The sequence below is a fragment of the Ochotona princeps genome, chromosome 2, assembly GCF_030435755.1.
Source record: "Ochotona princeps isolate mOchPri1 chromosome 2, mOchPri1.hap1, whole genome shotgun sequence".
Classification (NCBI taxonomy): domain Eukaryota; kingdom Metazoa; phylum Chordata; class Mammalia; order Lagomorpha; family Ochotonidae; genus Ochotona; species Ochotona princeps.
In genome coordinates this window covers 24,236,014-24,248,841 of record NC_080833.1, presented here as the reverse complement: position 1 = coordinate 24,248,841, position 12,828 = coordinate 24,236,014, and the positions used below count along the sequence as shown (strand labels likewise).

Sequence of the window (12,828 nt, the reverse complement as noted above, 5' to 3'; positions counted from 1 at the left end):
TAGCTGAGCTGGTCACCTGTTCCCCACTATACAGCCTCTGACACAGGTTAGAACAAACATAAATGGCTAAAGGAGTTCCTGGGCAGAGGGAAGGCACCGACGGGGTCACCGAATGGAAAACACCGCCTTCCCCTCCGAAATCCCAGGGTTGCGCCCTGGGTCTGCACCCTCTCTTCCTAACTGACCTGACATGGGGCTGGCTATGCGGACTCTGGCAGACCCCAAAAAGGATGGCAACAGCTAGCACACTCAGCCAGGGGCCCCACCTGCCCAGCAGTGCAAAACAAATGTGCTTCACCTGTCTAAACAGAGATGAGAATGTGCTAGCATCCAAGACCGGGGAAGGCAGGGTGAGCCAGCACCGGGGAAGAGGGGGCAGTCACACCCAGTACTGGGAGTATTGGAGGAAGGGCACAACACTGACATGTCCCTGTAGTGAGAGGGAATGTATACTGCAAGATTACTTCTGAAAACAACCAGGCAACAGTATGTCAAGAGCTTTACCAGGCTTCCAGTCCCCGTCCCAGTGACGGGTGATGCCATTTTCCATCCCTTATCCTAGGAAATGACCCAAAGGCAAAGTGACACACATAGAGCTGTCCCCCGCTGGTGGCACCACAGGTCTCATTACCCAGTAACACACGGCTGTGGGCGTCAGCAGCCGTTGTTCCTGGCACTTTAGGATGTGGGCAACATCATCATCTCCCAGGAACCGAGACCCAGAAAGAAGAGGTCACGTGGCCAAGGTCTTTCCATTGCGCATAGGGCTAGGACCCACTCCCTTGCGCTCCAGAGCCCGGGCTCTCCACCCTGCAGCTGGGTCCACTAAAAAGGATTCAGACCAGTCCCACGGGGGCAAGTGCTGTGGTGCAGTGGGTGAAGCCACTGCCGACGGCGCCCATGTCCCAGGGTAGTGTCAGTTCACATCCCAGCTGCTCCACTTTTCACCCAGCTCCCTACTAATGTGCCTGGGAAAGCAGCCTGACAGCCCAAGTGTTTGGGCCCCTGACACCTGTGAGGGAGACCCAGATGAAGCTCCTGGCAACAGCCTGACCCATCCCTAGCCATCATGGCCATCCATCTGGCGAGTGAACCGGGGGGGGAGGCTCTCTCCATCTCTCCCTGTAGCTCTTTTAAATAAATAAACAAATCTTTTTTTAAAAATAAAGAAAAAGCAAGGGGAAAATAAGCCCCACAGGACTGAGCCAGGGGAATGAACAATCTCCTTCACCCTTCAAATCACACACACACAGAAATAGAATCAAAGTTCTCCCCTCCTCCGTCATGATAAAACAGGGGCGGAGATTTAAAAAAAAAAAAGACTAGAGGAAGAGAGCAACAGGATGTAAGAACAGCACTGAGAGAAGGCGGTGGGGTAGGCAAGGCAGCACACGTGGGCAGTGCTTGGGTCTGGACTTGCGTGGAAGCAGAGTGACTGGGTTTGATCAACTTCACTCTCCTACTTTCTGATTCGGCCGTCGTGTGGTTATGTGGCTTTGTGAAGGAATAATGTCAATCACACTGAACGGTCCTGGGGCAGGCCTCTGGTGTGGTGATTAAGATGCTGGGTTCATCCCCTCCGGGAGTGGTCCTACAGGCTTGAGTGCTGGTTCAACTGACCAGTGGTTCCAGCTTCCGGCTGAAGAACGCCCAGGAAGGCAGCAGGTGATGGGTTAAGTACAGGGATAGGTCCTGCCACCCGCCTGGGATCCAAGCGGCCCTTTGTGGGGTGAAGCAGCCTCTCACATGAATGCATGAAACAAGGCCTGGCAGAGCAGGACGCCCCCATTCCCTACCCAGGGTCTCAGGTCCTGTGTGTCTACTAAGAGGGGAGCTTGGGGAGGGGCAGGACTTGTTCAAATGTCCCACAGCCTCTGGGCCACCTGAACCCCAGGGGGAGCTCAGAGGCAAGATGCCCTGTCGCATCCGTTTGTGCCGTCCCAGGGCTGTGGCAGAGAGGACCTGCCCAAGGAGAGCCTTGGCACTCATCCTCCTGTTCCAAGCCCCTCATCACTTTGAGGTGCAGCTCTAAATGTCCCCCCCACACAGGTGGGTGCACCTGCCACCCCCAGTCTTCCAGCCCCGCCCCAGGACAGAATGCTCAGTGCAGGGCCTCTTGCACATGCTGCACCCTCCCGGCGGCAGCCTTGCCATCAACTCTGCTCCAGGCGTGGGCGTCAGGGGCAGTGGTCATATGCCACTGGGAACGCCAGAAACCTACATTAGAGTGCCTGGGCTTCAGGCCTGGCTCTGCCTCCTGCTAATGCATACTCTGGAGTGGCAGTGATGATGGTTTAACTGCTTGGGTCCTCACCATTCTTGTGGGAGACCCAGACGGAGTTCCTGTCTTTGACGCGGCCCAGCCCTAGCTGCTGCAGGTACGGGGCGTGAACCAGTGGATAGAAAAATCTCTCCATCTCTCTGTCTTCCTTTCACATACAGCAAATACGATTTCTTAAACAACTGAGCTCAAGTGTCGCTGTCCTGAGTGATGGACTGCCTGCTTCCCAAGTCAGCTGTGAGCTCCCCCAAGGGCAAGGCTGCAACCTGGCCCTTTGCTGTGACCCGCTGTCCCCACTCAGTCCACAGCTCACCGGGCTCCTCTTTCACATCACAGCTTGGAGCCTACTTGCTCTCCTTCCTGACAGGAACTAGGCTCCCCCATTCCACACTCTCAAGCCCCTGGCTTCCTCCCTACACCCCCTGTGTGTCACACCTGTACTCCCATCAGCTGGGACCACAGGACAGGCCCACCACTGCAACCCCACAGCCAAACACCTGCCACCTATCAGGTGCCCATCTGCCTCATTCACACCACAGGCTCATTAAGTGCTCCCTGAGAGAATCGGGGGACTTTCCATGCAGGCTTAGAAGGTGAAACATTTGGCAGGAGAGCAAGAGGATAGGGACAGAGTATTCCCAGAGAGGGACAGCAGGTGCAGAGGCCTGGAGGCCAGCAAGCACATGGCAAAGTGTCCGGTCCACTGTGGGGACCATGTAACAGCTCACAGGGAGGCAGCGTGTGCAGTTCAAACAAGGGCCCAGGGTTGCAGGCTAAAAGGCTTGATGAGAGTTTATGGGGGATCATGTGTTGTCTCCGAGCAGGGGAGGGCTGTGGCCAAGGGTTCCAAGAACAGGTCCTCATGGGGCAGGAAGGAAATGACCAGCATATGACCCAAGAGCCACCAACACTGCCTGTCCTCCTGGCTCCTCGAGACGCCTCCATGCTCAAGGTCGGCCTCCTCCCACAGCCCCTCTGACCTCCCTGCGTCCACGAGCCCCTGCCCCTTGTGCAGCCTGGAGCCCTGAGCCCCAGCTGCTGGGCTCCATTCTAACCCCCAAGACCTGGGGCTGCCAGCCTCAGATTGCTCATGGGAAATGCCTGAGAGAAAGGAGGCTCCTGAGGGATTGGGGTGCAATTAGACTGGGTCTCCACAGCCCTGCGGGGCTGGGAACGGTTGTTTTCACCTTGACAGTGATGGTGCCAAGATTCCAGTGAGCACAGGGCCAGGGAAGCTGTGATTTCACCTTTGGCCCTCTCTGTCTGCCCTCCACTGTCTCCTCCCTTCACCCTTCGGGCTCCCCATCCCCACCCACAGCACCCACTCAGAGAGCCTGGCACCCTAGGTTAGGGAACGGGCTTGGGGGCCCAGGTCTTTCTCCATTTCCATCCTTCCAGGATGCCCTCTGCGGGCCAGGAGCAGTGCAGGGGTTGAGAGTGGCAGTCCTTGAGTGCCTCCTCCAGCCACGTCCTCCCAGGCAGATGCTGGGAGGCAAACGGGCCCTGATGAGTGTAACGAAGCACACGGCCAGGGGTCCGCACAGCGAGCAGCGGACTAAGCCACTGCCTGCGTGGCCTGCATCCCGGAGGAGCAACGGTTTAAGTTCCAACTGTTGTGTTTCTGCTGCAGCGTCCTGCTCAGGCGCCTCCGAGGCAGCAGCAGATGGCCTAAGTCCTCAGACCCCTGCCACCCACCTAGGGGACCCAGACACAATTCTAGGCTCCTGGCTTTGGCCTGCCTAACTCCAGAGAATTCAGTCATCTGGGAACCAGGGAATGGAAGATCTCTGTTTCTCCTTTTTTTTTTTTTTTTTGTCACTCTACCTTTCAAATAAATAAATAAACATTTTTTAAAAAGGGAGATAAACGAATCCATTTGCATGTGTCTAGGACACCTTAAAGAGCCCTACCACATCCTGCTCAGTTCAGTGCCCAGAGCAGAGGTAGCAGGACCCCGCAGGGAGCCTTGTCCCCTCCTCCATGAAACAGAAGGGCTTGATCTCCATCAAGCATCCCCAGACCCTCAAGGAGCCCTGGGTCCCCCCAGGGGCAAGGAGCATGGATTTTAGACCCATGCGGTATTCCCTAAACTCCCAAGCCTCGGTTTTCTTCTCTGTAAACTGGGGCTGCTGTGAGGGACCCCCGAATTAGCCTGTGTAACATCTTTCATACAGCACTAGCGCACAGCCAGGATTCCACATGTCAGCTGTTGCCGCTAACAGGGGGTTCCCGAGGGTGGAAGGGGGGCCTTTTCCCACATTCCAGGAACCTGGCCCGCCAGCGGCACTCCTGGGTGGGCTGGTCTGCTGACTGCTCTGCCGACTGGCAGAAACCCGGGACTGGAATCAACTCTAAACAGGAAGCCACGGCGACCTCCAGCCTTGGCCCGGCCCCCGCAATGTTCTAGACAGCTCCCAGGGGTCGGGGGCTGGAGGGAGAGGTCCTGCAGGTGGTCCCAGGCCCTCTCGCGTGCTGTGCCTTGGCCTCCAAGGCAGGCGGACTGTGGGGTGGGTCAGACAGGGCTCAGGCCTGTAGTGGAAGCCAGCAGCCAGGGTGGGCCTTGTGGAGGACCCCCAGGAGGAAGGGGCGACCAGAAGACAGACACCCCCACTCCGGGCTTACACCTTCCCCACTTCCCTTGCTTTCCAGCCTCAGCTGATCCCCTCCTCCTGGGATGAGATTTTCCTGGAAGACTTCAGGTCACAATTCAGATGTCACTTCTTTTCAGCCCTTCCCCCGCCCATGTCAGAACAAATCTCAAAGCAGAAAGCTATGGGGGAGCCCTGACAGAGAGGCATTCCTCCCCAGCAGTGCCCAGAACCCCGAATCAGTCATCCACATGACCCTCTGTGGACTCTATGTGCTTCCTCTGGCAGGCACCACGCCAGGCTTCCCTCCTTCTACCATGGCTTCCAGCACTGGGCCTGGGGTCGAGTGAGTACTCCAGTAACAGTGCAATGCAGGTGGGCAATTTAAAGGAGGTGCCAGCAGGCTGTGGATTCACGTGTTTGAGTGTCTGGCTGTGTAGCGGGGACACTGTGTGACACCCGGAAGGCCAGGCCCTAGGCTCACAGTGTCATTGAGCATGAGTGTGCAAGAGGCCCTTGCATGGAGAAGACACTTATGTGTGCACACACAGAGCCCCGGGTGAGGAGAGGAGAGCAGCAGGTGCACACCCTGAGTGGGGGAATGTGCCGACGCACAGGTGTGTGGCTGTGCTGTGTACTGGCAGGTGCACGTACTCTCACGGGGTACGTGTGTCTCACGTATGTGAATGCAGCCATGCCTCCTCTATACTTGGCTCCTGGGGGGCCAGCCCCAAGCAGTGTGCAGGAGAGCCCCTGAAACAGCAGGGAAGCACCCCATACTGGCAAAGGAAGGTGAGCAAACATGACAGTGGAACATGTAAGAATGTGTCTGTTGGTGTCCCTGCAAGGCATCCTGAATGCTTTCCCCAAAGCTTATCAAAGGACCTGGGTGGGACACACGGATAAGCAGGACCCCCCTCAAGCCCCAGGTCTCCCCCATATATTGTATCCACACAGAACACTGCCCAGCCACCTCTGCCACCTCCAGCCAGCCATCCCCATACCCCCTAACCTCTTCCACACAGTCCATATCCTTGACACCACCCAAGGCCCAGGCTTGGCTCTGGGCATCCGGCAGGTTGTCCCTGCAGAGCTGAGGGAACTGTGCCTTGGGAGCCCCACACAGGTACTGTGGTGGCCCAGAGGGCACCTGGGGAGGGGAAAGCCCACCAGCTGTGGCCTTGGGCAAGGCGTGCTCCTTCCTTCTCATACCTGATGACGCCCACCTGGATGACAGGAGACACGCATCTCTCTCCTAGCAATGTGGGACTTCAGATTGCAAACGCTGCTCCCAGGTTGTGTGCATAAACAGCATCAGCTACAGATGAACAGGACAGAGAACGGGCTTGCTTTCCCTGAGCGCCCCAAGCCTGGCCACATCCCCGGACAAGTTCAAGCACAGAGCTGATGGAGACAGGGATGGGGGATGGGGAGCTCCTCCAGAAGCATCATTCGCTCCCCTGTTCCTGTTCAGTGCTGCGTACTGAGGCCACCCGCCTGCAAGGTGTCCATAACCCATGGGGGAGAAGGCGGCTCCTGAAAGCCAGGAAACCACGGGAAGGCACACGGCCTCCCAGAGGGTGTTGCCGGGGTAGGGGCAAGGCATACTCCATGCCTGCTAAGGAAGCAAACCTTCCTGTCAGCAGGTGCTTCTGACCCAGAGAGGCTGGAGGGCTGGGAGGGGAGGACTAGGAGGTGGGTTCTGAGTGGAGTTCAGAAACCCTTCTGCCAGGGATGTGGAGGGGTTGCCTGCTCTGTGCAGAACCCAGTGAGGTTGGTCTTCCCCCTCAAAGAGCTGTGGGATTCTAAGTCCTCAAGTATTGGGTTCAAATCCCAGACAGGGGAGCTGGCGCTGTGGCATAACATGTAAAGCCGCTACCTGCAGTGCTGGTATCCCAAATGGGTACCAGTTTGACTCTTGGCTGCTCCATTTTCAATCCATCTCCATACTAGTGCACCTAGGAAAACAGTGGATGATGGACAAAGTGCTTGGGCCCCTGCACCCAGATGAGATATCCAGGAGAAGTTCATGACTTCAGCCATGTAGAGAGTGAAACAGAAGATGGACAGTCTCTCCCTCTCTGCATAACTCTTTCAAGTATATAAATAAATCTTTACAAAAAATCCTAGCAACTGCCCAGTGAGCTATGGGAACACACCTGGCAGGAAGTGAGCAAGCCATTCGGGCTCAAACCCAAGCATGTACATGTCAAAGGTGGTGGGCCTGGAGGCCGCTCACAAGCTCAGGCCCCAAGATCACAGGTGACTGGGAGACTTCAATTCCAGCATTTAATCATCTCATTATTTCCAAGCAACAGCCCCAAGCCTCCCGGGGGATGGACAAGACAGACTGTGGTGTAACTCCATCTCCTGGGCTCTGCCCTGCCACCTGGACCCCCATCCCGCCCAGCCACTCCTCACTGCCACTCAAGTCCCAGCTACATCGTTGTGAGGCCACCTGCTCACTTGTGGGCACGGGACAAATCATCAAGAAAGCAAGAACGCTTGCCAGGCTGGTCAGAGCCACAGAGACAACAAGCTGATGTGACAGCGGCTGCAGCAAGCTCTCTGAGGGCAAGCAGTAAGTGAATCCTGTGAAATGAGGTGTCGGCTAGGCACAAGGCACTGCCCACCCGAGGACAAGCGAAGTTCTGGCTACAGGCCAGAGGGCCGGGGTAGTGAGACAGTAGGGGTGAAGCTGAGGCAGAGAAAACCATGAAGGGATGCGCAGGCCCAGAAAGAACTTTCTTCCAGACGCCAGGAATTTTTGAAGACCTCTCGCAATAGAACAGCGAGTAGAGCGGGGCTCTCGGAACCCCAGATCTTTTGGCTCCTTGAAAAACTGTCACCATGGTCCTCAAAGTCAGGCCAGCCTGGGACACAGACAAGATGGCGCAATGGCTCTACTAGCTAAATCCTCCACCTCCAAGTGCCAGCATCCCAGATGGGCGCTGGTTTGTGTCCTGGCTGCTCCATTTCCCATCCAGCTCCCTGCCTGTGGCCTGGGAAAGCAGTCGAGGATGGCCCAAAGCCTCGGGACCCTGCGTGGGAGACCCAGAAGAAGCTCTTGGCTCCTGGCTTCGGACAGGCTCAGCTATAACCGTTGCAGCCATTTGGGGAACAAATCTGTCTCTCCTCTCTGTAAATCTGCCTTTCCAATAAAAATAAACAAATATATTTTTTAAAAAGACCCATTCTATTGACACGGGTACATATGGGCTCCTAGCATGTGTCTGGTCAGCCTAGGAGACAACACAGGCACTTCTGTTTTAGGATTACTCCCAATACTGCAGAGTGCCCCCCTCATTTTTAGAGACAAGGCTCGCAGAGAGAAAGAATGTGCTCAGAGCCACCTAAGCCACATGGCATGCTGGGACTTGCTCCTGAGACCCAGGTGTGCCACGGTGACGGCTGCAAGCTGCAGCGAACCTTTCCCAGACCACTCACGGAGGCACCCAGCGAGCATTGCACCTGCACCCTCACCTCTCGGTCCTGACCTGCGCAGACAGGAGGACAGCAGAGGGACGAAGGCAATGATCAGCCAATGAAGTGACGAATGGACCTCACACATGCCCAGCCAGCTGCCAAAACAGAAGCAAAACTCAGGGCACATCACAGCTGGGGGAAAACAGAAAACCAACCTGAAAGTGATGAATGACAAGGAAGGAACAGAGAAGTGAGTTAGCACAGTGACATAAAACTGCCCAACGGCAAAAGAGTGAACGAATGAAGGGAGGAATGGGGGGGAAGAAGGGATCCCCAATAAACAGGCAGCCAGGGCAGCGAAATGTCCGCCTTGGGATGAGCTAGTCAAGCGAGCTCCCCGCCCAGGTGGTACTCCCACTATGCTCCACATGCCCGCTTCCCACCCCCGGGGTAGCTTGACCCCATTCTCCAAGCTCCCAGCTGGCCAGGTCCTCTGCCCTGGGACAAACACCCCCACACACACCAGCCCCACCAAGTGCTGGCCATTATTCTGCGTCCCCGCCCCCAGCAACCTGGCGCTGCCCTGGACCTGGTGGAGCCAGCGGCAGGTAGAGTGGGTCACTCTCCCTTTGAGTGCATCACAGAGGAAGGGGCAGGGATAGCAGGCCTGGGTTCTGGGCCTAGCCGGGGTGACAATCACTGGGTGACTTCCAGGCAGTGACTTGGTCTCTCTGAGCCCAACAGCTTGCATGGCCCTTCCAGTCTCTGGAGCCTGGGTTTCTGGCTTTTCCCTGGAGTTAGCAGAAGGATCTGAGCGATACGGGCCAGAAAGCAGTCCAGAGTCCTAGCCCAAAGCATCAAGGCTTGCTAGGACAGGGCCTGGTTGAGTCTGCAGGCCTGGCTGGAAACTCCCCCTGCCCCAGTGCCACCTCTCCTGCTCCCCAGGCAGCCCGCCTGGACCATGCCACCCCCGCTGAGCCACTGGTAGGGCCCCAAGTCACAGCATTCTCACTCTTGCACCCCCATTCCCCTGAGCTCCACCAATAACAAAGGCTCTGGAAGGATCAGGATGTGGAGGGGAGGGAAGCAGCCACAGGGTCCATGCCGGCCCCATTCTGCCCAAAGCAAATTGCCCAAAGGTCAGGGTTCCCAGCAGGGCACAGGAGTGAGTATCCCCCAGGGGTGGCCTGAGCATCCAGGTCCCAACACAACCTTCCTCCTCTCTAGCCGTGTGACCTCAGGCAAGTCGCTCTCCCTTTCTGCATCTTAGTTTCTCAGTCTGTACACAAATGCCCAACCTGGCACCCTCAGGCCCAAGCATGCCAAGCTCTGCACCCCGGGGGCCGCTGCACCCTGGGCTCTAACCCTGCCTCTGTGCTCCGGGAGCAGCAGAGCCAGAGGTGCTGGGGCAGGGGCGAGCTCCACTCAGAGCTGAGAGCAGCCGACTTGGGAGGGACCAGTCCCCACCCTGCTCCTGGAGCCTTGGACATGGCCAAGACCCCGGGGGAGCCTATGGGCCAGCTTGGCCTTCATACTCTAAGTGTGACTTCAGCAACTTTACGGAAATCCAAACTGCCTCAGACTCAGAGCCTGCAGGGTGTCGCGAGGGGTGGCACAAGGTATGTCACACGGGCCAGGCTGCCCCCACAGTGGACTAACAAACCAGACAAGACCCACCAGGACTGCAGGCCTGCTCCAGGGGAGAGGGGCCTCCACCCCCAGGTGCCACCTCCGGGTGGGCTCGGAGGGCCACAAGGCTGGCCAGAAGGCCCAAATGCAAACAACCAAGCACGCTGAGCTGAAGGAGGCAGGGTTACCCCACCCCCGGCAGCAGGATTGCCACCTACAGGGGGGTCCTGGCCACCCATGAAGAAGACAGGCCCACCCCCTACACCCGGCTCCTGAAGGGTCCACACTACCAGAATGCAGGGTTATGTCCTGTGACAGGGGTCCTGCGTGGATACCCGGGGCCCAGCTGCAGTCAGCCAGCCCTGCTGTCAGCCTTGCCCCCAACAGAGTTCCCTACCATGTCCCCCCTCCCGGAAACACATCCCCAGTCCACCCCCCCAAAACAAAACCCTCCCATCCCTAACCCTCCATGTCTCCTGGCTCTCAGGAAACCCACAGTTAACTTTTCCCCCAAATCCTGCAAAGGCGGCTGGCCTGCCAGGGGACAGAGACCTGGCCTGAGACCCCCCGGGACCACATTTCACCACCTTCCAGAAAAAAGAAGAAAGAGAAAGAAAAAGAAAGCTTCTGAAAGAAGCCAAAGAAAAAAGAAGAAAGAAAGAAAAAAAAACTTTCCGAGTTAACTTTAAATTCCCAGCCCTCCCCCCGAAACCACCCGGCAGCTTCCCCCCCCCTTTTTTTTTCTTTAAAGCGCAATTGCATTGTGTCTCACCTCCCGGCAAGCCTCGGCTCTCGCCAAAGAAAAGGAAAAAAGCCAACCCTTTGGGTGCCCCTCCGCTTCCAGCCGCCTCTCCCACATTCTCAGACAGTTTTATTAAAATTTTCAGACAAAAGAAAAACAAAAATGGCAGCCTGGCTTATTTTTAAAACAGGACAGGGACGCCATATTCTGCAGATCTGCAAAAAAAAGGGAGAAATCCGGCACCGGCCGCTCCACCCGGCCGGCTACGAAGTGCGCGAACCGCGCCGTTTGCAACCCGTTTATTTGCATTAAGCCCCATGAATCATTGTTTACCGGAGAATTGCGGCAGGTTTGAATAGCCCGGCTCAGGGAGACACACGCGCGCGCGCCCACTCGGAGCCCGGCCCCAGACACGCCGCCCGAGACACTTCCGACCCCGCGCGCCGCCGCCCCGCCGCCGCCCCGGGCCGGGCCCCGGGCACGGGCGGCCCCCCGGCCCTCGGAGCGTCCCAGCCCGCGCTGACAGCGCCCGCGCCCCGGCCCGGCCCCCGCCCGCAACTCCAAGCAACTTTCCCGCGGGCGGGCGCTCGCCGCCCCCGCCGGGCCCGCTCCCCGCGCGCCCCGAGCCCGCACGGACCTGGCTGTGCTGGCGGCGTCTCCGGGAGGCGGCCGCAGCCCCGCGCCCGGCGGCCCGAGCAGGGCCCGGCTAGGGGCTCCGGCGCCGGCTCGGGCTCGGGCTCCGGCGCGGTGCAGAGAGGCGCGCAAACCTTCCGGGTCGCCTGCTGTTCACTTCTGGGTTCTGCAAGCGCCGAGGCGGCGGCGGCGGCGGCGGCGGCGGCGGCGGGAGGCTGGGTCTGCAGAGCCGCGCGGCCCCCCGTGCGCTCGGCGAGCCCCCGCGCCAGGCGCCGGGCTCCGGGGATGGGGGGACGGGGTGTGGGGGGGCGCGTCGGGCCCCCGCCTCCTCGGCTGCGCAGCCCGCCCGCCCCGGGGGCTCCCGCGAGTGGGCAGCGGCGGGCGCGGGCGCCGGCTCGCAGGGGAGGGGGCCGGCGGGGGGCGGGGGTGCGCGCGCGCGCGGGGGGGCCCCCCGCTCGGGCCCCGGGGCCTCGTCTCGCGCTCGCAGCCGCCGCCGCCTCGCAAAGTTGCACGGCACCCGGGCCGTTTGTGCCTCGCCGCACCGCGCCGCGCCGGAGGCAGAACCACAAAGGAACTCCTCGGGCCCCTCCGCCCGGCCGGGCCGCGCGCGCGGGGAGGGCACCGGCGCCCGGCCCTAGGACAGCCCCTTCCCCAGCGCGGGGACTCCCGGGGCCCCGGCAGCTGCGGCCATTGTCCCGCCCAGGCCGCACAGCCTTGCCACCCACTTCCCGAAGAACCTAGGCCAGGCCGCAGCCAGGGCCCTGACCAGGCCGCGCCTGCACGGTGCCAGACTGCCCCGGGAGGGAGGGGGGGACTCCCTGGAAGACCCCCAAAGTGGACCCTCACACCTGATGACAAACCATCGGGCTCAAAATCCCGGCTGAGATTTTTTTTTTTTTATGAGTCGAGGGCATGGAGGTGGGGGCAGAAGTTTGCACGACAGGGCCACCCCTCCCTGTCCTTAGGCCTGAAGCCCAGCGGTCGGGGTGGCCCATGGCTGGCAGCGGCTCTTCTCACAGACTCGATCAGAGGTGGCACCGGCTGTCCCCTGGCTCCAGACCTCAGAGCCATCCGTGTGACTCCTCCTCCCGCCTCACCCTCCCCAGCCAATCAGTCACCAAGTGCTCCTGACTCGGCCTCCCGGGCTGTGTCAGCTTCCAAACTTCACTTCCACCTGGGGCAGCGCCAGGTCCAGGCTGAGTTTTCTGTGACGCTCACTCGTTGCCACCGACCCTTGAAGACCAGGAGCCATCGGGGGTGGCGTTGAACTCAGGAAGCACCCAGAACCCCAGAAAGCACACACCTGCCAGTGTCTGCTTGCCCCCTGGAACAGCATTTGCCAGTTCAGGAAAATGCTCACTGAGGCCCCACTAAGCATCAATTGGCTGGGAGCGCTAATGGGAACAAGATGGGCCAAGTCCCTGCCCCCAGGGTGACAAATACTGAGCGGTCCAGGGTTAGGGCCGAACAGGGGCTGGCCTCCCATCCCCACACCCCAGGTTCCGTGTCCCGCACAGTGCAGGACACTG

At 59.2% G+C, this 12,828-nt stretch overlaps 1 protein-coding gene across 3 annotated transcripts in view; it reads right to left on the bottom strand.

Annotated features, from left to right (window-relative positions):
* Positions 1 to 11,454, bottom strand: part of ZNF362 (zinc finger protein 362) — a 31,913-nt gene extending 20,459 nt beyond the window's left edge. Inside the window, exon 1 of one of the 3 annotated variants that reach the window (XM_058678508.1) lies at positions 11,304 to 11,454. The gene's annotated coding sequence lies outside the window, so the exon portion shown is untranslated. Of the gene's footprint in view, positions 1 to 10,999; positions 11,090 to 11,303 lie in introns of those variants that run through there. The other 2 variants (XM_058678515.1, XM_058678511.1) reach the window with 2 other exon arrangements.
* Between the last annotated feature and the right edge of the window lie 1,374 nt (positions 11,455 to 12,828).